The sequence below is a fragment of the Lissotriton vulgaris genome, unplaced genomic scaffold, assembly GCF_964263255.1.
Source record: "Lissotriton vulgaris unplaced genomic scaffold, aLisVul1.2 SCAFFOLD_281, whole genome shotgun sequence".
NCBI lineage: Eukaryota > Metazoa > Chordata > Amphibia > Caudata > Salamandridae > Lissotriton > Lissotriton vulgaris.
The window spans coordinates 1886945-1913946 of NW_028248540.1; the positions used below are offsets into that span (position 1 = coordinate 1886945).

General features: G+C 41.0%; 1 long non-coding RNA gene across 1 annotated transcript; it reads left to right on the top strand.

Moving 5' to 3' along the window:
* Positions 1–597: 597 nt before the first annotated feature.
* LOC147664067 (uncharacterized) lies at positions 598–25708 on the top strand. The gene is made up of 16 exons (XR_015305203.1): positions 598–662; positions 2111–2228; positions 3676–3793; positions 6808–6925; positions 8373–8490; positions 9939–10056; positions 11503–11620; positions 13069–13186; positions 14634–14751; positions 16199–16316; positions 17764–17881; positions 19330–19447; positions 20895–21012; positions 22461–22578; positions 24026–24143; positions 25591–25708. It is a non-coding gene; the product is annotated as an uncharacterized LOC147664067 (long non-coding RNA).
* The last annotated feature ends 1294 nt before the right edge of the window (positions 25709–27002 follow it).

Below are 27002 nucleotides of genomic sequence, written 5' to 3' on the forward strand. Positions count from 1 at the left end.
CAGCTGAAGACTAAGGTGGTGAGATGAAAGGACCTAGGACAATATTTGAGACTTATACATTTGTTTGAAGGAGTGGTTGATCTTACCATTCTGGAGTTCTCTATAGGTTAAGTGATAGGGATGCGCTAAAATGAAGATGTTAGAATCTGTTGTTTTTATTATTCCCACGAACCGTAGCATAAACCTTCCTCCCTTAACGTATCAGATCACTGAATTGCTATGGTGTACCATAACCTGAAATATTTCCTGTGAGAAGGGTACTCTATCTCTTGGCTGCCAAAGAGAGCTTTCTATCTAAGTCCTCATATAGGTGATAGGGTTGTGTAGAGAGTACCAGCAAATGAGGCAGAGGATTGAAAGAAGTCTGCTAGGTTGAAATCTAAATTAAGATTATAATTTTTAGTGAGTTTTGGATTTTCACAATATGAGACATGCCATAGTGCTAATTGACCCTTTATAAAAATCATGTTTTGGTAGTGTTGCATTTGGTTTTGAAATATTCAAGTTCTAAAAAAAGACTAACAGTGGACTTTTCCATCTGCAGATTATACTGAATGGCCAGCAGAGGCAGTGTTGCAGAGGAATATTTCTCTGCTTGCTGAGACGGAAAAAAAAAGAAAGCTCATTCCTCAGCCTTCTCCATGCCTCGATCAATATATATGGTAAGTCAAAATCTCAATTAATCATTTTGCCATTAATAAAAAGTTCATAGCATCTGATAGCTCTCTGTGCCTTTTAGTGGGGTCTTCCGCATAAATATAATCTTCCAAGACGGTAGCAATATGGATGATGCAATGGCCATCATGATAGTTTATCAAAGACTTTGTCTGCCTAAGTGTCTGAGAAAATCTTCTTTAGATACTTGTGCAGGCAATATGTCCTGTGAGTTAATTACCATCCTTCAGGCTGGAATGAGCTGTCTTAGGTTAGAGCAAATGACTTACATTCAGATGGAGGGAAGCTATTTAACCTGTTTCCCTGCTCTCTGTGAGTGGGACTCTGATACTCCAGATGGACTGCTATTTAGAAACTGTGTTCTTCTAACTCTAGTCCTCTTTGAATAGGAGCCCACTACTTTCAATGGCGCACTGTACTTCCCCCTACAACTCCTACTTGCTGTGCAGTCATATTCCCAGATAATTACCTGGTGTGTAATTGGTGACGTCTGGTCCTCCAGTGTAATCGTCACCCAGGGCGATTGGTCAAGTGGTGCCATTACATCACAAAGCTACAGCAGAATGTCATCTGACATGAGGGCTAATCAGTTGCTTCTTCTAACTCTAGCCCTCTTTAAATAGGAGCCCAATACTTTCAATGGCGCACTGTACTTCCCCCTTACACCTCCTACTTGCTGTGCAGTCATATTCACAGATAGTTACCTAGTTTGTAATTGCTGATGTCTGGTCCTCCGGTGTAATCGTCACCCAGGGCGATTGGTCAAGTGGTGCCATTACATCACAAAGCTACAGCAGGGTGTCATCTGACATGAGGGCCAATCAGTTGCCTAGTAGGCAATAGGATACTTATATCAAGGTATAGAAAATGGAGCAATGTGGACAGAATGCCCAGCTGAAGACTAAGGTGGTGAGATGAAAGGACCTAGGACAATATTTGAGACTTATACATTTGTTTGACGGAGTGGTTGATCTTACCATTCTGGAATTCTCTATAGGTTAAGTGATAGGGATGCGCTAAAATGAAGATGTTAGAATCTGTTGTTTTTATTATTCCCACGAACCGTAGCATAAACCTTCCTCCCTTAACGTATCAGATCACTGAATTGCTATGGTGTACCATAACCTGAAATATTTCCTGTGAGAAGGGTACTCTATCTCTTGGCTGCCAAAGAGAGCTTTCTATCTAAGTCCTCATATAGGTGATAGGGTTGTGTAGAGAGTACCAGCAAATGAGGCAGAGGATTGAAAGAAGTCTGCTAGGTTGAAATCTAAATTAAGATTATAATTTTTAGTGAGTTTTGGATTTTCACAATATGAGACATGCCATAGTGCTAATTGACCCTTTATAAAAATCATGTTTTGGTAGTGTTGCATTTGGTTTTGAAATATTCAAGTTCTAAAAAAAGACTAACAGTGGACTTTTCCATCTGCAGATTATACTGAATGGCCAGCAGAGGCAGTGTTGCAGAGGAATATTTCCCTGCTTGCTGAGACGGAAAAAAAAAGAAAGCTCATTCCTCAGCCTTCTCCATGCCTCGATCAATATATATGGTAAGTCAAAATCTCAATTAATCATTTTGCCATTAATAAAAAGTTCATAGCATCTGATAGCTCTCAGTGCCTTTTAGTGGGGTCTTCCGCATAAATATAATATTCTAAGACGGTAGCAATATGGATGACGCAATGGCCACCATGATAGTTTATCAAAGACTTTGTCTGCCTAAGTGTCTGAGAAAATCTTCTTTAGATACTTGTGTAGGCAATATGTCCTGTGAGTTAATTACCATCCTTCAGGCTGGAATGAGCTGTCTTAAGTTAGAGCAAATTACTTACATTCAGATGGAGGGAAGCTATTTAACCTGTTTCCCTGCTCTCTGTGAGTGGGACTCTGATACTCCAGATGGACTGCTATTTAGAACAGTGTTCTTCTAACTCTAGTCCTCTTTGAATAGGAGCCCACTACTTTCAATGGCGCACTGTACTTCCCCCTACAACTCCTACTTGCTGTGCAGTCATATTCCCAGATAATTACCTGGTGTGTAATTGGTGACGTCTGGTCCTCCGGTGTAATCGTCACCCAAGGCGATTGGTCAAGTGGTGCCATTACATCACAAAGCTACAGCAGAATGTCATCTGACATGAGGGCCAATCAGTTGCTTCTTCTAACTCTAGCCCTCTTTAAGTAGGAGCCCAATACTTTCAATGGCGCACTGTACTTCCCCCTTACACCTCCTACTTGCTGTGCAGTCATATTCACAGATAGTTACCTAGTTTGTAATTGCTGATGTCTGGTCCTCCGGTGTAATCGTCACCCAGGGCGATTGGTCAAGTGGTGCCATTACATCACAAAGCTACAGCAGGGTGTCATCTGACATGAGGGCCAATCAGTTGCCTAGTAGGCAATAGGATACTTATATCAAGGTATAGAAAATGGAGCAATGTGGACAGAATGCCCAGCTGAAGACTAAGGTGGTGAGATGAAAGGACCTAGGACAATATTTGAGACTTATACATTTGTTTGAAGGAGTGGTTGATCTTACCATTCTGGAGTTCTCTATAGGTTAAGTGATAGGGATGCGCTAAAATGAAGATGTTAGAATCTGTTGTTTTTATTATTCCCACGAACCGTAGCATAAACCTTCCTCCCTTAACGTATCAGATCACTGAATTGCTATGGTGTACCATAACCTGAAATATTTCCTGTGAGAAGGGTACTCTATCTCTTGGCTGCCAAAGAGAGCTTTCTATCTAAGTCCTCATATAGGTGATAGGGTTGTGTAGAGAGTACCAGCAAATGAGGCAGAGGATTGAAAGAAGTCTGCTAGGTTGAAATCTAAATTAAGATTATAATTTTTAGTGAGTTTTGGATTTTCACAATATGAGACATGCCATAGTGCTAATTGACCCTTTATAAAAATCATGTTTTGGTAGTGTTGCATTTGGTTTTGAAATATTCAAGTTCTAAAAAAAGACTAACAGTGGACTTTTCCATCTGCAGATTATACTGAATGGCCAGCAGAGGCAGTGTTGCAGAGGAATATTTCCCTGCTTGCTGAGACGGAAAAAAAAAGAAAGCTCATTCCTCAGCCTTCTCCATGCCTCGATCAATATATATGGTAAGTCAAAATCTCAATTAATCATTTTGCCATTAATAAAAAGTTCATAGCATCTGATAGCTCTCAGTGCCTTTTAGTGGGGTCTTCCGCATAAATATAATATTCTAAGACGGTAGCAATATGGATGACGCAATGGCCACCATGATAGTTTATCAAAGACTTTGTCTGCCTAAGTGTCTGAGAAAATCTTCTTTAGATACTTGTGCAGGCAATATGTCCTGTGAGTTAATTACCATCCTTCAGGCTGGAATGAGCTGTCTTAAGTTAGAGCAAATGACTTACATTCAGATGGAGGGAAGCTATTTAACCTGTTTCCCTGCTCTCTGTGAGTGGGACTCTGATACTCCAGATGGACTGCTATTTAGAAACTGTGTTCTTCTAACTCTAGTCCTCTTTGAATAGGAGCCCACTACTTTCAATGGCGCACTGTACTTCCCCCTACAACTTCTACTTGCTGTGCAGTCATATTCCCAGATAATTACCTGGTGTGTAATTGGTGACGTCTGGTCCTCCGGTGTAATCGTCACCCAAGGCGATTGGTCAAGTGGTGCCATTACATCACAAAGCTACAGCAGAATGTCATCTGACATGAGGGCCAATCAGTTGCTTCTTCTAACTCTAGCCCTCTTTAAATAGGAGCCCAATACTTTCAATGGCGCACTGTACTTCCCCCTTACACCTCCTACTTGCTGTGCAGTCATATTCACAGATAGTTACCTAGTTTGTAATTGCTGATGTCTGGTCCTCCGGTGTAATCGTCACCCAGGGCGATTGGTCAAGTGGTGCCATTACATCACAAAGCTACAGCAGGGTGTCATCTGACATGAGGGCCAATCAGTTGCCTAGTAGGCAATAGGATACTTATATCAAGGTATAGAAAATGGAGCAATGTGGACAGAATGCCCAGCTGAAGACTAAGGTGGTGAGATGAAAGGACCTAGGACAATATTTGAGACTTATACATTTGTTTGAAGGAGTGGTTGATCTTACCATTCTGGAGTTCTCTATAGGTTAAGTGATAGGGATGCGCTAAAATGAAGATGTTAGAATCTGTTGTTTTTATTATTCCCACGAACCGTAGCATAAACCTTCCTCCCTTAACGTATCAGATCACTGAATTGCTATGGTGTACCATAACCTGAAATATTTCCTGTGAGAAGGGTACTCTATCTCTTGGCTGCCAAAGAGAGCTTTCTATCTAAGTCCTCATATAGGTGATAGGGTTGTGTAGAGAGTACCAGCAAATGAGGCAGAGGATTGAAAGAAGTCTGCTAGGTTGAAATCTAAATTAAGATTATAATTTTTAGTGAGTTTTGGATTTTCACAATATGAGACATGCCATAGTGCTAATTGACCCTTTATAAAAATCATGTTTTGGTAGTGTTGCATTTGGTTTTGAAATATTCAAGTTCTAAAAAAAGACTAACAGTGGACTTTTCCATCTGCAGATTATACTGAATGGCCAGCAGAGGCAGTGTTGCAGAGGAATATTTCTCTGCTTGCTGAGACGGAAAAAAAAAGAAAGCTCATTCCTCAGCCTTCTCCATGCCTCGATCAATATATATGGTAAGTCAAAATCTCAATTAATCATTTTGCCATTAATAAAAAGTTCATAGCATCTGATAGCTCTCTGTGCCTTTTAGTGGGGTCTTCCGCATAAATATAATCTTCCAAGACGGTAGCAATATGGATGATGCAATGGCCATCATGATAGTTTATCAAAGACTTTGTCTGCCTAAGTGTCTGAGAAAATCTTCTTTAGATACTTGTGCAGGCAATATGTCCTGTGAGTTAATTACCATCCTTCAGGCTGGAATGAGCTGTCTTAGGTTAGAGCAAATGACTTACATTCAGATGGAGGGAAGCTATTTAACCTGTTTCCCTGCTCTCTGTGAGTGGGACTCTGATACTCCAGATGGACTGCTATTTAGAAACTGTGTTCTTCTAACTCTAGTCCTCTTTGAATAGGAGCCCACTACTTTCAATGGCGCACTGTACTTCCCCCTACAACTCCTACTTGCTGTGCAGTCATATTCCCAGATAATTACCTGGTGTGTAATTGGTGACGTCTGGTCCTCCAGTGTAATCGTCACCCAGGGCGATTGGTCAAGTGGTGCCATTACATCACAAAGCTACAGCAGAATGTCATCTGACATGAGGGCTAATCAGTTGCTTCTTCTAACTCTAGCCCTCTTTAAATAGGAGCCCAATACTTTCAATGGCGCACTGTACTTCCCCCTTACACCTCCTACTTGCTGTGCAGTCATATTCACAGATAGTTACCTAGTTTGTAATTGCTGATGTCTGGTCCTCCGGTGTAATCGTCACCCAGGGCGATTGGTCAAGTGGTGCCATTACATCACAAAGCTACAGCAGGGTGTCATCTGACATGAGGGCCAATCAGTTGCCTAGTAGGCAATAGGATACTTATATCAAGGTATAGAAAATGGAGCAATGTGGACAGAATGCCCAGCTGAAGACTAAGGTGGTGAGATGAAAGGACCTAGGACAATATTTGAGACTTATACATTTGTTTGACGGAGTGGTTGATCTTACCATTCTGGAATTCTCTATAGGTTAAGTGATAGGGATGCGCTAAAATGAAGATGTTAGAATCTGTTGTTTTTATTATTCCCACGAACCGTAGCATAAACCTTCCTCCCTTAACGTATCAGATCACTGAATTGCTATGGTGTACCATAACCTGAAATATTTCCTGTGAGAAGGGTACTCTATCTCTTGGCTGCCAAAGAGAGCTTTCTATCTAAGTCCTCATATAGGTGATAGGGTTGTGTAGAGAGTACCAGCAAATGAGGCAGAGGATTGAAAGAAGTCTGCTAGGTTGAAATCTAAATTAAGATTATAATTTTTAGTGAGTTTTGGATTTTCACAATATGAGACATGCCATAGTGCTAATTGACCCTTTATAAAAATCATGTTTTGGTAGTGTTGCATTTGGTTTTGAAATATTCAAGTTCTAAAAAAAGACTAACAGTGGACTTTTCCATCTGCAGATTATACTGAATGGCCAGCAGAGGCAGTGTTGCAGAGGAATATTTCCCTGCTTGCTGAGACGGAAAAAAAAAGAAAGCTCATTCCTCAGCCTTCTCCATGCCTCGATCAATATATATGGTAAGTCAAAATCTCAATTAATCATTTTGCCATTAATAAAAAGTTCATAGCATCTGATAGCTCTCAGTGCCTTTTAGTGGGGTCTTCCGCATAAATATAATATTCTAAGATGGTAGCAATATGGATGACGCAATGGCCACCATGATAGTTTATCAAAGACTTTGTCTGCCTAAGTGTCTGAGAAAATCTTCTTTAGATACTTGTGTAGGCAATATGTCCTGTGAGTTAATTACCATCCTTCAGGCTGGAATGAGCTGTCTTAAGTTAGAGCAAATTACTTACATTCAGATGGAGGGAAGCTATTTAACCTGTTTCCCTGCTCTCTGTGAGTGGGACTCTGATACTCCAGATGGACTGCTATTTAGAACAGTGTTCTTCTAACTCTAGTCCTCTTTGAATAGGAGCCCACTACTTTCAATGGCGCACTGTACTTCCCCCTACAACTCCTACTTGCTGTGCAGTCATATTCCCAGATAATTACCTGGTGTGTAATTGGTGACGTCTGGTCCTCCGGTGTAATCGTCACCCAAGGCGATTGGTCAAGTGGTGCCATTACATCACAAAGCTACAGCAGAATGTCATCTGACATGAGGGCCAATCAGTTGCTTCTTCTAACTCTAGCCCTCTTTAAATAGGAGCCCAATACTTTCAATGGCGCACTGTACTTCCCCCTTACACCTCCTACTTGCTGTGCAGTCATATTCACAGATAGTTACCTAGTTTGTAATTGCTGATGTCTGGTCCTCCGGTGTAATCGTCACCCAGGGCGATTGGTCAAGTGGTGCCATTACATCACAAAGCTACAGCAGGGTGTCATCTGACATGAGGGCCAATCAGTTGCCTAGTACGCAATAGGGTACTTATATCAAGGTATAGAAAATGGAGCAATGTGGACAGAATGCCCAGCTGAAGACTAAGGTGGTGAGATGAAAGGACCTAGGACAATATTTGAGACTTATACATTTGTTTGAAGGAGTGGTTGATCTTACCATTCTGGAGTTCTCTATAGGTTAAGTGATAGGGATGCGCTAAAATGAAGATGTTAGAATCTGTTGTTTTTATTATTCCCACGAACCGTAGCATAAACCTTCCTCCCTTAACGTATCAGATCACTGAATTGCTATGGTGTACCATAACCTGAAATATTTCCTGTGAGAAGGGTACTCTATCTCTTGGCTGCCAAAGAGAGCTTTCTATCTAAGTCCTCATATAGGTGATAGGGTTGTGTAGAGAGTACCAGCAAATGAGGCAGAGGATTGAAAGAAGTCTGCTAGGTTGAAATCTAAATTAAGATTATAATTTTTAGTGAGTTTTGGATTTTCACAATATGAGACATGCCATAGTGCTAATTGACCCTTTATAAAAATCATGTTTTGGTAGTGTTGCATTTGGTTTTGAAATATTCAAGTTCTAAAAAAAGACTAACAGTGGACTTTTCCATCTGCAGATTATACTGAATGGCCAGCAGAGGCAGTGTTGCAGAGGAATATTTCCCTGCTTGCTGAGACGGAAAAAAAAAGAAAGCTCATTCCTCAGCCTTCTCCATGCCTCGATCAATATATATGGTAAGTCAAAATCTCAATTAATCATTTTGCCATTAATAAAAAGTTCATAGCATCTGATAGCTCTCAGTGCCTTTTAGTGGGGTCTTCCGCATAAATATAATATTCTAAGACGGTAGCAATATGGATGACGCAATGGCCACCATGATAGTTTATCAAAGACTTTGTCTGCCTAAGTGTCTGAGAAAATCTTCTTTAGATACTTGTGCAGGCAATATGTCCTGTGAGTTAATTACCATCCTTCAGGCTGGAATGAGCTGTCTTAAGTTAGAGCAAATGACTTACATTCAGATGGAGGGAAGCTATTTAACCTGTTTCCCTGCTCTCTGTGAGTGGGACTCTGATACTCCAGATGGACTGCTATTTAGAAACTGTGTTCTTCTAACTCTAGTCCTCTTTGAATAGGAGCCCACTACTTTCAATGGCGCACTGTACTTCCCCCTACAACTTCTACTTGCTGTGCAGTCATATTCCCAGATAATTACCTGGTGTGTAATTGGTGACGTCTGGTCCTCCGGTGTAATCGTCACCCAAGGCGATTGGTCAAGTGGTGCCATTACATCACAAAGCTACAGCAGAATGTCATCTGACATGAGGGCCAATCAGTTGCTTCTTCTAACTCTAGCCCTCTTTAAATAGGAGCCCAATACTTTCAATGGCGCACTGTACTTCCCCCTTACACCTCCTACTTGCTGTGCAGTCATATTCACAGATAGTTACCTAGTTTGTAATTGCTGATGTCTGGTCCTCCGGTGTAATCGTCACCCAGGGCGATTGGTCAAGTGGTGCCATTACATCACAAAGCTACAGCAGGGTGTCATCTGACATGAGGGCCAATCAGTTGCCTAGTACGCAATAGGATACTTATATCAAGGTATAGAAAATGGAGCAATGTGGACAGAATGCCCAGCTGAAGACTAAGGTGGTGAGATGAAAGGACCTAGGACAATATTTGAGACTTATACATTTGTTTGAAGGAGTGGTTGATCTTACCATTCTGGAGTTCTCTATAGGTTAAGTGATAGGGATGCGCTAAAATGAAGATGTTAGAATCTGTTGTTTTTATTATTCCCACGAACCGTAGCATAAACCTTCCTCCCTTAACGTATCAGATCACTGAATTGCTATGGTGTACCATAACCTGAAATATTTCCTGTGAGAAGGGTACTCTATCTCTTGGCTGCCAAAGAGAGCTTTCTATCTAAGTCCTCATATAGGTGATAGGGTTGTGTAGAGAGTACCAGCAAATGAGGCAGAGGATTGAAAGAAGTCTGCTAGGTTGAAATCTAAATTAAGATTATAATTTTTAGTGAGTTTTGGATTTTCACAATATGAGACATGCCATAGTGCTAATTGACCCTTTATAAAAATCATGTTTTGGTAGTGTTGCATTTGGTTTTGAAATATTCAAGTTCTAAAAAAAGACTAACAGTGGACTTTTCCATCTGCAGATTATACTGAATGGCCAGCAGAGGCAGTGTTGCAGAGGAATATTTCCCTGCTTGCTAAGACGGAAAAAAAAAGAAAGCTCATTCCTCAGCCTTCTCCATGCCTCGATCAATATATATGGTAAGTCAAAATCTCAATTAATCATTTTGCCATTAATAAAAAGTTCATAGCATCTGATAGCTCTCAGTGCCTTTTAGTGGGGTCTTCCGCATAAATATAATATTCTAAGACGGTAGCAATATGGATGACGCAATGGCCACCATGATAGTTTATCAAAGACTTTGTCTGCCTAAGTGTCTGAGAAAATCTTCTTTAGATACTTGTGCAGGCAATATGTCCTGTGAGTTAATTACCATCCTTCAGGCTGGAATGAGCTGTCTTAAGTTAGAGCAAATGACTTACATTCAGATGGAGGGAAGCTATTTAACCTGTTTCCCTGCTCTCTGTGAGTGGGACTCTGATACTCCAGATGGACTGCTATTTAGAACAGTGTTCTTCTAACTCTAGTCCTCTTTGAATAGGAGCCCACTACTTTCAATGGCACACTGTACTTCCCCCTACAACTCCTACTTGCTGTGCAGTCATATTCCCAGATAATTACCTGGTGTGTAATTGGTGACGTCTGGTCCTCCGGTGTAATCGTCACCCAAGGCGATTGGTCAAGTGGTGCCATTACATCACAAAGCTACAGCAGAATGTCATCTGACATGAGGCCAATCAGTTGCTTCTTCTAACTCTAGCCCTCTTTAAATAGGAGCCCAATACTTTCAATGGCGCACTGTACTTCCCCCTTACACCTCCTACTTGCTGTGCAGTCATATTCACAGATAGTTACCTAGTTTGTAATTGCTGATGTCTGGTCCTCCGGTGTAATCGTCACCCAGGGCGATTGGTCAAGTGGTGCCATTACATCACAAAGCTACAGCAGGGTGTCATCTGACATGAGGGCCAATCAGTTGCCTAGTAGGCAATAGGATACTTATATCAAGGTATAGAAAATGGAGCAATGTGGACAGAATGCCCAGCTGAAGACTAAGGTGGTGAGATGAAAGGACCTAGGACAATATTTGAGACTTATACATTTGTTTGAAGGAGTGGTTGATCTTACCATTCTGGAGTTCTCTATAGGTTAAGTGATAGGGATGCGCTAAAATGAAGATGTTAGAATCTGTTGTTTTTATTATTCCCACGAACCGTAGCATAAACCTTCCTCCCTTAACGTATCAGATCACTGAATTGCTATGGTGTACCATAACCTGAAATAATTCCTGTGAGAAGGGTACTCTATCTCTTGGCTGCCAAAGAGAGCTTTCTATCTAAGTCCTCATATAGGTGATAGGGTTGTGTAGAGAGTACCAGCAAATGAGGCAGAGGATTGAAAGAAGTCTGCTAGGTTGAAATCTAAATTAAGATTATAATTTTTAGTGAGTTTTGGATTTTCACAATATGAGACATGCCATAGTGCTAATTGACCCTTTATAAAAATCATGTTTTGGTAGTGTTGCATTTGGTTTTGAAATATTCAAGTTCTAAAAAAAGACTAACAGTGGACTTTTCCATCTGCAGATTATACTGAATGGCCAGCAGAGGCAGTGTTGCAGAGGAATATTTCCCTGCTTGCTGAGACGGAAAAAAAAAGAAAGCTCATTCCTCAGCCTTCTCCATGCCTCGATCAATATATATGGTAAGTCAAAATCTCAATTAATCATTTTGCCATTAATAAAAAGTTCATAGCATCTGATAGCTCTCAGTGCCTTTTAGTGGGGTCTTCCGCATAAATATAATATTCTAAGACGGTAGCAATATGGATGACGCAATGGCCACCATGATAGTTTATCAAAGACTTTGTCTGCCTAAGTGTCTGAGAAAATCTTCTTTAGATACTTGTGCAGGCAATATGTCCTGTGAGTTAATTACCATCCTTCAGGCTGGAATGAGCTGTCTTAAGTTAGAGCAAATGACTTACATTCAGATGGAGGGAAGCTATTTAACCTGTTTCCCTGCTCTCTGTGAGTGGGACTCTGATACTCCAGATGGACTGCTATTTAGAAACTGTGTTCTTCTAACTCTAGTCCTCTTTGAATAGGAGCCCACTACTTTCAATGGCGCACTGTACTTCCCCCTACAACTTCTACTTGCTGTGCAGTCATATTCCCAGATAATTACCTGGTGTGTAATTGGTGACGTCTGGTCCTCCGGTGTAATCGTCACCCAAGGCGATTGGTCAAGTGGTGCCATTACATCACAAAGCTACAGCAGAATGTCATCTGACATGAGGGCCAATCAGTTGCTTCTTCTAACTCTAGCCCTCTTTAAATAGGAGCCCAATACTTTCAATGGCGCACTGTACTTCCCCCTTACACCTCCTACTTGCTGTGCAGTCATATTCACAGATAGTTACCTAGTTTGTAATTGCTGATGTCTGGTCCTCCGGTGTAATCGTCACCCAGGGCGATTGGTCAAGTGGTGCCATTACATCACAAAGCTACAGCAGGGTGTCATCTGACATGAGGGCCAATCAGTTGCCTAGTAGGCAATAGGATACTTATATCAAGGTATAGAAAATGGAGCAATGTGGACAGAATGCCCAGCTGAAGACTAAGGTGGTGAGATGAAAGGACCTAGGACAATATTTGAGACTTATACATTTGTTTGAAGGAGTGGTTGATCTTACCATTCTGGAGTTCTCTATAGGTTAAGTGATAGGGATGCGCTAAAATGAAGATGTTAGAATCTGTTGTTTTTATTATTCCCACGAACCGTAGCATAAACCTTCCTCCCTTAACGTATCAGATCACTGAATTGCTATGGTGTACCATAACCTGAAATATTTCCTGTGAGAAGGGTACTCTATCTCTTGGCTGCCAAAGAGAGCTTTCTATCTAAGTCCTCATATAGGTGATAGGGTTGTGTAGAGAGTACCAGCAAATGAGGCAGAGGATTGAAAGAAGTCTGCTAGGTTGAAATCTAAATTAAGATTATAATTTTTAGTGAGTTTTGGATTTTCACAATATGAGACATGCCATAGTGCTAATTGACCCTTTATAAAAATCATGTTTTGGTAGTGTTGCATTTGGTTTTGAAATATTCAAGTTCTAAAAAAAGACTAACAGTGGACTTTTCCATCTGCAGATTATACTGAATGGCCAGCAGAGGCAGTGTTGCAGAGGAATATTTCCCTGCTTGCTAAGACGGAAAAAAAAAGAAAGCTCATTCCTCAGCCTTCTCCATGCCTCGATCAATATATATGGTAAGTCAAAATCTCAATTAATCATTTTGCCATTAATAAAAAGTTCATAGCATCTGATAGCTCTCAGTGCCTTTTAGTGGGGTCTTCCGCATAAATATAATATTCTAAGACGGTAGCAATATGGATGACGCAATGGCCACCATGATAGTTTATCAAAGACTTTGTCTGCCTAAGTGTCTGAGAAAATCTTCTTTAGATACTTGTGCAGGCAATATGTCCTGTGAGTTAATTACCATCCTTCAGGCTGGAATGAGCTGTCTTAAGTTAGAGCAAATGACTTACATTCAGATGGAGGGAAGCTATTTAACCTGTTTCCCTGCTCTCTGTGAGTGGGACTCTGATACTCCAGATGGACTGCTATTTAGAACAGTGTTCTTCTAACTCTAGTCCTCTTTGAATAGGAGCCCACTACTTTCAATGGCACACTGTACTTCCCCCTACAACTCCTACTTGCTGTGCAGTCATATTCCCAGATAATTACCTGGTGTGTAATTGGTGACGTCTGGTCCTCCGGTGTAATCGTCACCCAAGGCGATTGGTCAAGTGGTGCCATTACATCACAAAGCTACAGCAGAATGTCATCTGACATGAGGGCCAATCAGTTGCTTCTTCTAACTCTAGCCCTCTTTAAATAGGAGCCCAATACTTTCAATGGCGCACTGTACTTCCCCCTTACACCTCCTACTTGCTGTGCAGTCATATTCACAGATAGTTACCTAGTTTGTAATTGCTGATGTCTGGTCCTCCGGTGTAATCGTCACCCAGGGCGATTGGTCAAGTGGTGCCATTACATCACAAAGCTACAGCAGGGTGTCATCTGACATGAGGGCCAATCAGTTGCCTAGTAGGCAATAGGATACTTATATCAAGGTATAGAAAATGGAGCAATGTGGACAGAATGCCCAGCTGAAGACTAAGGTGGTGAGATGAAAGGACCTAGGACAATATTTGAGACTTATACATTTGTTTGAAGGAGTGGTTGATCTTACCATTCTGGAGTTCTCTATAGGTTAAGTGATAGGGATGCGCTAAAATGAAGATGTTAGAATCTGTTGTTTTTATTATTCCCACGAACCGTAGCATAAACCTTCCTCCCTTAACGTATCAGATCACTGAATTGCTATGGTGTACCATAACCTGAAATAATTCCTGTGAGAAGGGTACTCTATCTCTTGGCTGCCAAAGAGAGCTTTCTATCTAAGTCCTCATATAGGTGATAGGGTTGTGTAGAGAGTACCAGCAAATGAGGCAGAGGATTGAAAGAAGTCTGCTAGGTTGAAATCTAAATTAAGATTATAATTTTTAGTGAGTTTTGGATTTTCACAATATGAGACATGCCATAGTGCTAATTGACCCTTTATAAAAATCATGTTTTGGTAGTGTTGCATTTGGTTTTGAAATATTCAAGTTCTAAAAAAAGACTAACAGTGGACTTTTCCATCTGCAGATTATACTGAATGGCCAGCAGAGGCAGTGTTGCAGAGGAATATTTCCCTGCTTGCTGAGACGGAAAAAAAAAGAAAGCTCATTCCTCAGCCTTCTCCATGCCTCGATCAATATATATGGTAAGTCAAAATCTCAATTAATCATTTTGCCATTAATAAAAAGTTCATAGCATCTGATAGCTCTCAGTGCCTTTTAGTGGGGTCTTCCGCATAAATATAATATTCTAAGACGGTAGCAATATGGATGACGCAATGGCCACCATGATAGTTTATCAAAGACTTTGTCTGCCTAAGTGTCTGAGAAAATCTTCTTTAGATACTTGTGCAGGCAATATGTCCTGTGAGTTAATTACCATCCTTCAGGCTGGAATGAGCTGTCTTAAGTTAGAGCAAATGACTTACATTCAGATGGAGGGAAGCTATTTAACCTGTTTCCCTGCTCTCTGTGAGTGGGACTCTGATACTCCAGATGGACTGCTATTTAGAACAGTGTTCTTCTAACTCTAGTCCTCTTTGAATAGGAGCCCACTACTTTCAATGGCGCACTGTACTTCCCCCTACAACTCCTACTTGCTGTGCAGTCATATTCCCAGATAATTACCTGGTGTGTAATTGGTGACGTCTGGTCCTCCGGTGTAATCGTCACCCAAGGCGATTGGTCAAGTGGTGCCATTACATCACAAAGCTACAGCAGAATGTCATCTGACATGAGGGCCAATCAGTTGCTTCTTCTAACTCTAGCCCTCTTTAAATAGGAGCCCAATACTTTCAATGGCGCACTGTACTTCCCCCTTACACCTCCTACTTGCTGTGCAGTCATATTCACAGATAGTTACCTAGTTTGTAATTGCTGATGTCTGGTCCTCCGGTGTAATCGTCACCCAGGGCGATTGGTCAAGTGGTGCCATTACATCACAAAGCTACAGCAGGGTGTCATCTGACATGAGGGCCAATCAGTTGCCTAGTACGCAATAGGATACTTATATCAAGGTATAGAAAATGGAGCAATGTGGACAGAATGCCCAGCTGAAGACTAAGGTGGTGAGATGAAAGGACCTAGGACAATATTTGAGACTTATACATTTGTTTGAAGGAGTGGTTGATCTTACCATTCTGGAGTTCTCTATAGGTTAAGTGATAGGGATGCGCTAAAATGAAGATGTTAGAATCTGTTGTTTTTATTATTCCCACGAACCGTAGCATAAACCTTCCTCCCTTAACGTATCAGATCACTGAATTGCTATGGTGTACCATAACCTGAAATAATTCCTGTGAGAAGGGTACTCTATCTCTTGGCTGCCAAAGAGAGCTTTCTATCTAAGTCCTCATATAGGTGATAGGGTTGTGTAGAGAGTACCAGCAAATGAGGCAGAGGATTGAAAGAAGTCTGCTAGGTTGAAATCTAAATTAAGATTATAATTTTTAGTGAGTTTTGGATTTTCACAATATGAGACATGCCATAGTGCTAATTGACCCTTTATAAAAATCATCTTTTGGTAGTGTTGCATTTGGTTTTGAAATATTCAAGTTCTAAAAAAAGACTAACAGTGGACTTTTCCATCTGCAGATTATACTGAATGGCCAGCAGAGGCAGTGTTGCAGAGGAATATTTCCCTGCTTGCTGAGACGGAAAAAAAAAGAAAGCTCATTCCTCAGCCTTCTCCATGCCTCGATCAATATATATGGTAAGTCAAAATCTCAATTAATCATTTTGCCATTAATAAAAAGTTCATAGCATCTGATAGCTCTCAGTGCCTTTTAGTGGGGTCTTCCGCATAAATATAATATTCTAAGACGGTAGCAATATGGATGACGCAATGGCCACCATGATAGTTTATCAAAGACTTTGTCTGCCTAAGTGTCTGAGAAAATCTTCTTTAGATACTTGTGCAGGCAATATGTCCTGTGAGTTAATTACCATCCTTCAGGCTGGAATGAGCTGTCTTAAGTTAGAGCAAATGACTTACATTCAGATGGAGGGAAGCTATTTAACCTGTTTCCCTGCTCTCTGTGAGTGGGACTCTGATACTCCAGATGGACTGCTATTTAGAACAGTGTTCTTCTAACTCTAGTCCTCTTTGAATAGGAGCCCACTACTTTCAATGGCGCACTGTACTTCCCCCTACAACTCCTACTTGCTGTGCAGTCATATTCCCAGATAATTACCTGGTGTGTAATTGGTGACGTCTGGTCCTCCGGTGTAATCGTCACCCAAGGCGATTGGTCAAGTGGTGCCATTACATCACAAAGCTACAGCAGAATGTCATCTGACATGAGGGCCAATCAGTTGCTTCTTCTAACTCTAGCACTCTTTAAATAGGAGCCCAATACTTTCAATGGCGCACTGTACTTCCCCCTTACACCTCCTACTTGCTGTGCAGTCATATTCACAGATAGTTACCTAGTTTGTAATTGCTGATGTCTGGTCCTCCGGTGTAATCGTCACCCAGGGCGATTGGTCAAGTGGTGCCATTACATCACAAAGCTACAGCAGGGTGTCATCTGACATGAGGGCCAATCAGTTGCCTAGTACGCAATAGGATACTTATATCAAGGTATAGAAAATGGAGCAATGTGGACAGAATGCCCAGCTGAAGACTAAGGTGGTGAGATGAAAGGACCTAGGACAATATTTGAGACTTATACATTTGTTTGAAGGAGTGGTTGATCTTACCATTCTGGAGTTCTCTATAGGTTAAGTGATAGGGATGCGCTAAAATGAAGATGTTAGAATCTGTTGTTTTTATTATTCCCACAAACCGTAGCATAAACCTTCCTCCCTTAACGTATCAGATCACTGAATTGCTATGGTGTACCATAACCTGAAATAATTCCTGTGAGAAGGGTACTCTATCTCTTGGCTGCCAAAGAGAGCTTTCTATCTAAGTCCTCATATAGGTGATAGGGTTGTGTAGAGAGTACCAGCAAATGAGGCAGAGGATTGAAAGAAGTCTGCTAGGTTGAAATCTAAATTAAGATTATAATTTTTAGTGAGTTTTGGATTTTCACAATATGAGACATGCCATAGTGCTAATTGACCCTTTATAAAAATCATGTTTTGGTAGTGTTGCATTTGGTTTTGAAATATTCAAGTTCTAAAAAAAGACTAACAGTGGACTTTTCCATCTGCAGATTATACTGAATGGCCAGCAGAGGCAGTGTTGCAGAGGAATATTTCTCTGCTTGCTGAGACGGAAAAAAAAAGAAAGCTCATTCCTCAGCCTTCTCCATGCCTCGATCAATATATATGGTAAGTCAAAATCTCAATTAATCATTTTGCCATTAATAAAAAGTTCATAGCATCTGATAGCTCTCAGTGCCTTTTAGTGGGGTCTTCCGCATAAATATAATCTTCCAAGACGGTAGCAATATGGATGATGCAATGGCCATCATGATAGTTTATCAAAGACTTTGTCTACCTAAGTGTCTGAGAAAATCTTCTTTAGATTCTTGTGCAGGCAATATGTCCTGTGAGTTAATTACCATCCTTCAGGCTGGAATGAGCTGTCTTAAGTTAGAGCAAATGACTTACATTCAGATGGAGGGAAGCTATTTAACCTGTTTCCCTGCTCTCTGTGAGTGGGACTCTGATACTCCAGATGGACTGCTATTTAGAAACAGTGTTCTTCTAACTCTAGTCCTCTTTGAATAGGAGCCCACTACTTTCAATGGCGCACTGTACTTCCCCCTACAACTCCTACTTGCTGTGCAGTCATATTCCCAGATAATTACCTGGTGTGTAATTGGTGACGTCTGGTCCTCCGGTGTAATCGTCACCCAAGGCGATTGGTCAAGTGGTGCCATTACATCACAAAGCTACAGCAGAATGTCATCTGACATGAGGGCCAATCAGTTGCTTCTTCTAACTCTAGCCCTCTTTAAATAGGAGCCCAATACTTTCAATGGCGCACTGTACTTCCCCCTTACACCTCCTACTTGCTGTGCAGTCATATTCACAGATAGTTACCTAGTTTGTAATTGCTGATGTCTGGTCCTCCGGTGTAATCGTCACCCAGGGCGATTGGTCAAGTGGTGCCATTACATCACAAAGCTACAGCAGGGTGTCATCTGACATGAGGGCCAATCAGTTGCCTAGTAGGCAATAGGATACTTATATCAAGGTATAGAAAATGGAGCAATGTGGACAGAATGCCCAGCTGAAGACTAAGGTGGTGAGATGAAAGGACCTAGGACAATATTTGAGACTTATACATTTGTTTGACGGAGTGGTTGATCTTACCATTCTGGAGTTCTCTATAGGTTAAGTGATAGGGATGCGCTAAAATGAAGATGTTAGAATCTGTTGTTTTTATTATTCCCACGAACCGTAGCATAAACCTTCCTCCCTTAACGTATCAGATCACTGAATTGCTATGGTGTACCATAACCTGAAATATTTCCTGTGAGAAGGGTACTCTATCTCTTGGCTGCCAAAGAGAGCTTTCTATCTAAGTCCTCATATAGGTGATAGGGTTGTGTAGAGAGTACCAGCAAATGAGGCAGAGGATTGAAAGAAGTCTGCTAGGTTGAAATCTAAATTAAGATTATAATTTTTAGTGAGTTTTGGATTTTCACAATATGAGACATGCCATAGTGCTAATTGACCCTTTATAAAAATCATGTTTTGGTAGTGTTGCATTTGGTTTTGAAATATTCAAGTTCTAAAAAAAGACTAACAGTGGACTTTTCCATCTGCAGATTATACTGAATGGCCAGCAGAGGCAGTGTTGCAGAGGAATATTTCCCTGCTTGCTGAGACGGAAAAAAAAAGAAAGCTCATTCCTCAGCCTTCTCCATGCCTCGATCAATATATATGGTAAGTCAAAATCTCAATTAATCGTTTTGCCATTAATAAAAAGTTCATAGCATCTGATAGCTCTCAGTGCCTTTTAGTGGGGTCTTCCGCATAAATATAATATTCTAAGACGGTAGCAATATGGATGACGCAATGGCCATCATGATAGTTTATCAAAGACTTTGTCTGCCTAAGTGTCTGAGAAAATCTTCTTTAGATACTTGTGCAGGCAATATGTCCTGTGAGTTAATTACCATCCTTCAGGCTGGAATGAGCTGTCTTAAGTTAGAGCAAATGACTTACATTCAGATGGAGGGAAGCTATTTAACCTGTTTCCCTGCTCTCTGTGAGTGGGACTCTGATACTCCAGATGGACTGCTATTTAGAACAGTGTTCTTCTAACTCTAGTCCTCTTTGAATAGGAGCCCACTACTTTCAATGGCGCACTGTACTTCCCCCTACAACTCCTACTTGCTGTGCAGTCATATTCCCAGATAATTACCTGGTGTGTAATTGGTGACGTCTGGTCCTCCGGTGTAATCGTCACCCAAGGCGATTGGTCAAGTGGTGCCATTACATCACAAAGCTACAGCAGAATGTCATCTGACATGAGGGCCAATCAGTTGCTTCTTCTAACTCTAGCCCTCTTTAAATAGGAGCCCAATACTTTCAATGGCGCACTGTACTTCCCCCTTACACCTCCTACTTGCTGTGCAGTCATATTCACAGATAGTTACCTAGTTTGTAATTGCTGATGTCTGGTCCTCCGGTGTAATCGTCACCCAGGGCGATTGGTCAAGTGGTGCCATTACATCACAAAGCTACAGCAGGGTGTCATCTGACATGAGGGCCAATCAGTTGCCTAGTACGCAATAGGATACTTATATCAAGGTATAGAAAATGGAGCAATGTGGACAGAATGCCCAGCTGAAGACTAAGGTGGTGAGATGAAAGGACCTAGGACAATATTTGAGACTTATACATTTGTTTGAAGGAGTGGTTGATCTTACCATTCTGGAGTTCTCTATAGGTTAAGTGATAGGGATGCGCTAAAATGAAGATGTTAGAATCTGTTGTTTTTATTATTCCCACAAACCGTAGCATAAACCTTCCTCCCTTAACGTATCAGATCACTGAATTGCTATGGTGTACCATAACCTGAAATAATTCCTGTGAGAAGGGTACTCTATCTCTTGGCTGCCAAAGAGAGCTTTCTATCTAAGTCCTCATATAGGTGATAGGGTTGTGTAGAGAGTACCAGCAAATGAGGCAGAGGATTGAAAGAAGTCTGCTAGGTTGAAATCTAAATTAAGATTATAATTTTTAGTGAGTTTTGGATTTTCACAATATGAGACATGCCATAGTGCTAATTGACCCTTTATAAAAATCATGTTTTGGTAGTGTTGCATTTGGTTTTGAAATATTCAAGTTCTAAAAAAAGACTAACAGTGGACTTTTCCATCTGCAGATTATACTGAATGGCCAGCAGAGGCAGTGTTGCAGAGGAATATTTCTCTGCTTGCTGAGACGGAAAAAAAAAGAAAGCTCATTCCTCAGCCTTCTCCATGCCTCGATCAATATATATGGTAAGTCAAAATCTCAATTAATCATTTTGCCATTAATAAAAAGTTCATAGCATCTGATAGCTCTCAGTGCCTTTTAGTGGGGTCTTCCGCATAAATATAATCTTCCAAGACGGTAGCAATATGGATGATGCAATGGCCATCATGATAGTTTATCAAAGACTTTGTCTACCTAAGTGTCTGAGAAAATCTTCTTTAGATTCTTGTGCAGGCAATATGTCCTGTGAGTTAATTACCATCCTTCAGGCTGGAATGAGCTGTCTTAAGTTAGAGCAAATGACTTACATTCAGATGGAGGGAAGCTATTTAACCTGTTTCCCTGCTCTCTGTGAGTGGGACTCTGATACTCCAGATGGACTGCTATTTAGAAACAGTGTTCTTCTAACTCTAGTCCTCTTTGAATAGGAGCCCACTACTTTCAATGGCGCACTGTACTTCCCCCTACAACTCCTACTTGCTGTGCAGTCATATTCCCAGATAATTACCTGGTGTGTAATTGGTGACGTCTGGTCCTCCGGTGTAATCGTCACCCAAGGCGATTGGTCAAGTGGTGCCATTACATCACAAAGCTACAGCAGAATGTCATCTGACATGAGGGCCAATCAGTTGCTTCTTCTAACTCTAGCCCTCTTTAAATAGGAGCCCAATACTTTCAATGGCGCACTGTACTTCCCCCTTACACCTCCTACTTGCTGTGCAGTCATATTCACAGATAGTTACCTAGTTTGTAATTGCTGATGTCTGGTCCTCCGGTGTAATCGTCACCCAGGGCGATTGGTCAAGTGGTGCCATTACATCACAAAGCTACAGCAGGGTGTCATCTGACATGAGGGCCAATCAGTTGCCTAGTAGGCAATAGGATACTTATATCAAGGTATAGAAAATGGAGCAATGTGGACAGAATGCCCAGCTGAAGACTAAGGTGGTGAGATGAAAGGACCTAGGACAATATTTGAGACTTATACATTTGTTTGACGGAGTGGTTGATCTTACCATTCTGGAGTTCTCTATAGGTTAAGTGATAGGGATGCGCTAAAATGAAGATGTTAGAATCTGTTGTTTTTATTATTCCCACGAACCGTAGCATAAACCTTCCTCCCTTAACGTATCAGATCACTGAATTGCTATGGTGTACCATAACCTGAAATATTTCCTGTGAGAAGGGTACTCTATCTCTTGGCTGCCAAAGAGAGCTTTCTATCTAAGTCCTCATATAGGTGATAGGGTTGTGTAGAGAGTACCAGCAAATGAGGCAGAGGATTGAAAGAAGTCTGCTAGGTTGAAATCTAAATTAAGATTATAATTTTTAGTGAGTTTTGGATTTTCACAATATGAGACATGCCATAGTGCTAATTGACCCTTTATAAAAATCATGTTTTGGTAGTGTTGCATTTGGTTTTGAAATATTCAAGTTCTAAAAAAAGACTAACAGTGGACTTTTCCATCTGCAGATTATACTGAATGGCCAGCAGAGGCAGTGTTGCAGAGGAATATTTCCCTGCTTGCTGAGACGGAAAAAAAAAGAAAGCTCATTCCTCAGCCTTCTCCATGCCTCGATCAATATATATGGTAAGTCAAAATCTCAATTAATCATTTTGCCATTAATAAAAAGTTCATAGCATCTGATAGCTCTCAGTGCCTTTTAGTGGGGTCTTCCGCATAAATATAATATTCTAAGACGGTAGCAATATGGATGACGCAATGGCCACCATGATAGTTTATCAAAGACTTTGTCTGCCTAAGTGTCTGAGAAAATCTTCTTTAGATACTTGTGCAGGCAATATGTCCTGTGAGTTAATTACCATCCTTCAGGCTGGAATGAGCTGTCTTAAGTTAGAGCAAATGACTTACATTCAGATGGAGGGAAGCTATTTAACCTGTTTCCCTGCTCTCTGTGAGTGGGACTCTGATACTCCAGATGGACTGCTATTTAGAACAGTGTTCTTCTAACTCTAGTCCTCTTTGAATAGGAGCCCACTACTTTCAATGGCGCACTGTACTTCCCCCTACAACTCCTACTTGCTGTGCAGTCATATTCCCAGATAATTACCTGGTGTGTAATTGGTGACGTCTGGTCCTCCGGTGTAATCGTCACCCAAGGCGATTGGTCAAGTGGTGCCATTACATCACAAAGCTACAGCAGAATGTCATCTGACATGAGGGCCAATCAGTTGCTTCTTCTAACTCTAGCCCTCTTTAAATAGGAGCCCAATACTTTCAATGGCGCACTGTACTTCCCCCTTACACCTCCTACTTGCTGTGCAGTCATATTCACAGATAGTTACCTAGTTTGTAATTGCTGATGTCTGGTCCTCCGGTGTAATCGTCACCCAGGGCGATTGGTCAAGTGGTGCCATTACATCACAAAGCTACAGCAGGGTGTCATCTGACATGAGGGCCAATCAGTTGCCTAGTACGCAATAGGATACTTATATCAAGGTATAGAAAATGGAGCAATGTGGACAGAATGCCCAGCTGAAGACTAAGGTGGTGAGATGAAAGGACCTAGGACAATATTTGAGACTTATACATTTGTTTGAAGGAGTGGTTGATCTTACCATTCTGGAGTTCTCTATAGGTTAAGTGATAGGGATGCGCTAAAATGAAGATGTTAGAATCTGTTGTTTTTATTATTCCCACGAACCGTAGCATAAACCTTCCTCCCTTAACGTATCAGATCACTGAATTGCTATGGTGTACCATAACCTGAAATAATTCCTGTGAGAAGGGTACTCTATCTCTTGGCTGCCAAAGAGAGCTTTCTATCTAAGTCCTCATATAGGTGATAGGGTTGTGTAGAGAGTACCAGCAAATGAGGCAGAGGATTGAAAGAAGTCTGCTAGGTTGAAATCTAAATTAAGATTATAATTTTTAGTGAGTTTTGGATTTTCACAATATGAGACATGCCATAGTGCTAATTGACCCTTTATAAAAATCATGTTTTGGTAGTGTTGCATTTGGTTTTGAAATATTCAAGTTCTAAAAAAAGACTAACAGTGGACTTTTCCATCTGCAGATTATACTGAATGGCCAGCAGAGGCAGTGTTGCAGAGGAATATTTCCCTGCTTGCTGAGACGGAAAAAAAAAGAAAGCTCATTCCTCAGCCTTCTCCATGCCTCGATCAATATATATGGTAAGTCAAAATCTCAATTAATCATTTTGCCATTAATAAAAAGTTCATAGCATCTGATAGCTCTCAGTGCCTTTTAGTGGGGTCTTCCGCATAAATATAATATTCTAAGACGGTAGCAATATGGATGACGCAATGGCCATCATGATAGTTTATCAAAGACTTTGTCTGCCTAAGTGTCTGAGAAAATCTTCTTTAGATACTTGTGCAGGCAATATGTCCTGTGAGTTAATTACCATCCTTCAGGCTGGAATGAGCTGTCTTAAGTTAGAGCAAATGACTTACATTCAGATGGAGGGAAGCTATTTAACCTGTTTCCCTGCTCTCTGTGAGTGGGACTCTGATACTCCAGATGGACTGCTATTTAGAACAGTGTTCTTCTAACTCTAGTCCTCTTTGAATAGGAGCCCACTACTTTCAATGGCGCACTGTACTTCCCCCTACAACTCCTACTTGCTGTGCAGTCATATTCCCAGATAATTACCTGGTGTGTAATTGGTGACGTCTGGTCCTCCGGTGTAATCGTCACCCAAGGCGATTGGTCAAGTGGTGCCATTACATCACAAAGCTACAGCAGAATGTCATCTGACATGAGGGCCAATCAGTTGCTTCTTCTAACTCTAGCCCTCTTTAAATAGGAGCCCAATACTTTCAATGGCGCACTGTACTTCCCCCTTACACCTCCTACTTGCTGTGCAGTCATATTCACAGATAGTTACCTAGTTTGTAATTGCTGATGTCTGGTCCTCCGGTGTAATCGTCACCCAGGGCGATTGGTCAAGTGGTGCCATTACATCACAAAGCTACAGCAGGGTGTCATCTGACATGAGGGCCAATCAGTTGCCTAGTACGCAATAGGATACTTATATCAAGGTATAGAAAATGGAGCAATGTGGACAGAATGCCCAGCTGAAGACTAAGGTGGTGAGATGAAAGGACCTAGGACAATATTTGAGACTTATACATTTGTTTGAAGGAGTGGTTGATCTTACCATTCTGGAGTTCTCTATAGGTTAAGTGATAGGGATGCGCTAAAATGAAGATGTTAGAATCTGTTGTTTTTATTATTCCCACGAACCGTAGCATAAACCTTCCTCCCTTAACGTATCAGATCACTGAATTGCTATGGTGTACCATAACCTGAAATAATTCCTGTGAGAAGGGTACTCTATCTCTTGGCTGCCAAAGAGAGCTTTCTATCTAAGTCCTCATATAGGTGATAGGGTTGTGTAGAGAGTACCAGCAAATGAGGCAGAGGATTGAAAGAAGTCTGCTAGGTTGAAATCTAAATTAAGATTATAATTTTTAGTGAGTTTTGGATTTTCACAATATGAGACATGCCATAGTGCTAATTGACCCTTTATAAAAATCATGTTTTGGTAGTGTTGCATTTGGTTTTGAAATATTCAAGTTCTAAAAAAAGACTAACAGTGGACTTTTCCATCTGCAGATTATACTGAATGGCCAGCAGAGGCAGTGTTGCAGAGGAATATTTCCCTGCTTGCTGAGACGGAAAAAAAAAGAAAGCTCATTCCTCAGCCTTCTCCATGCCTCGATCAATATATATGGTAAGTCAAAATCTCAATTAATCATTTTGCCATTAATAAAAAGTTCATAGCATCTGATAGCTCTCAGTGCCTTTTAGTGGGGTCTTCCGCATAAATATAATATTCTAAGACGGTAGCAATATGGATGACGCAATGGCCATCATGATAGTTTATCAAAGACTTTGTCTGCCTAAGTGTCTGAGAAAATCTTCTTTAGATACTTGTGCAGGCAATATGTCCTGTGAGTTAATTACCATCCTTCAGGCTGGAATGAGCTGTCTTAAGTTAGAGCAAATGACTTACATTCAGATGGAGGGAAGCTATTTAACCTGTTTCCCTGCTCTCTGTGAGTGGGACTCTGATACTCCAGATGGACTGCTATTTAGAACAGTGTTCTTCTAACTCTAGTCCTCTTTGAATAGGAGCCCACTACTTTCAATGGCGCACTGTACTTCCCCCTACAACTCCTACTTGCTGTGCAGTCATATTCCCAGATAATTACCTGGTGTGTAATTGGTGACGTCTGGTCCTCCGGTGTAATCGTCACCCAAGGCGATTGGTCAAGTGGTGCCATTACATCACAAAGCTACAGCAGAATGTCATCTGACATGAGGGCCAATCAGTTGCTTCTTCTAACTCTAGCCCTCTTTAAATAGGAGCCCAATACTTTCAATGGCGCACTGTACTTCCCCCTTACACCTCCTACTTGCTGTGCAGTCATATTCACAGATAGTTACCTAGTTTGTAATTGCTGATGTCTGGTCCTCCGGTGTAATCGTCACCCAGGGCGATTGGTCAAGTGGTGCCATTACATCACAAAGCTACAGCAGGGTGTCATCTGACATGAGGGCCAATCAGTTGCCTAGTACGCAATAGGATACTTATATCAAGGTATAGAAAATGGAGCAATGTGGACAGAATGCCCAGCTGAAGACTAAGGTGGTGAGATGAAAGGACCTAGGACAATATTTGAGACTTATACATTTGTTTGAAGGAGTGGTTGATCTTACCATTCTGGAGTTCTCTATAGGTTAAGTGATAGGGATGCGCTAAAATGAAGATGTTAGAATCTGTTGTTTTTATTATTCCCACGAACCGTAGCATAAACCTTCCTCCCTTAACGTATCAGATCACTGAATTGCTATGGTGTACCATAACCTGAAATAATTCCTGTGAGAAGGGTACTCTATCTCTTGGCTGCCAAAGAGAGCTTTCTATCTAAGTCCTCATATAGGTGATAGGGTTGTGTAGAGAGTACCAGCAAATGAGGCAGAGGATTGAAAGAAGTCTGCTAGGTTGAAATCTAAATTAAGAT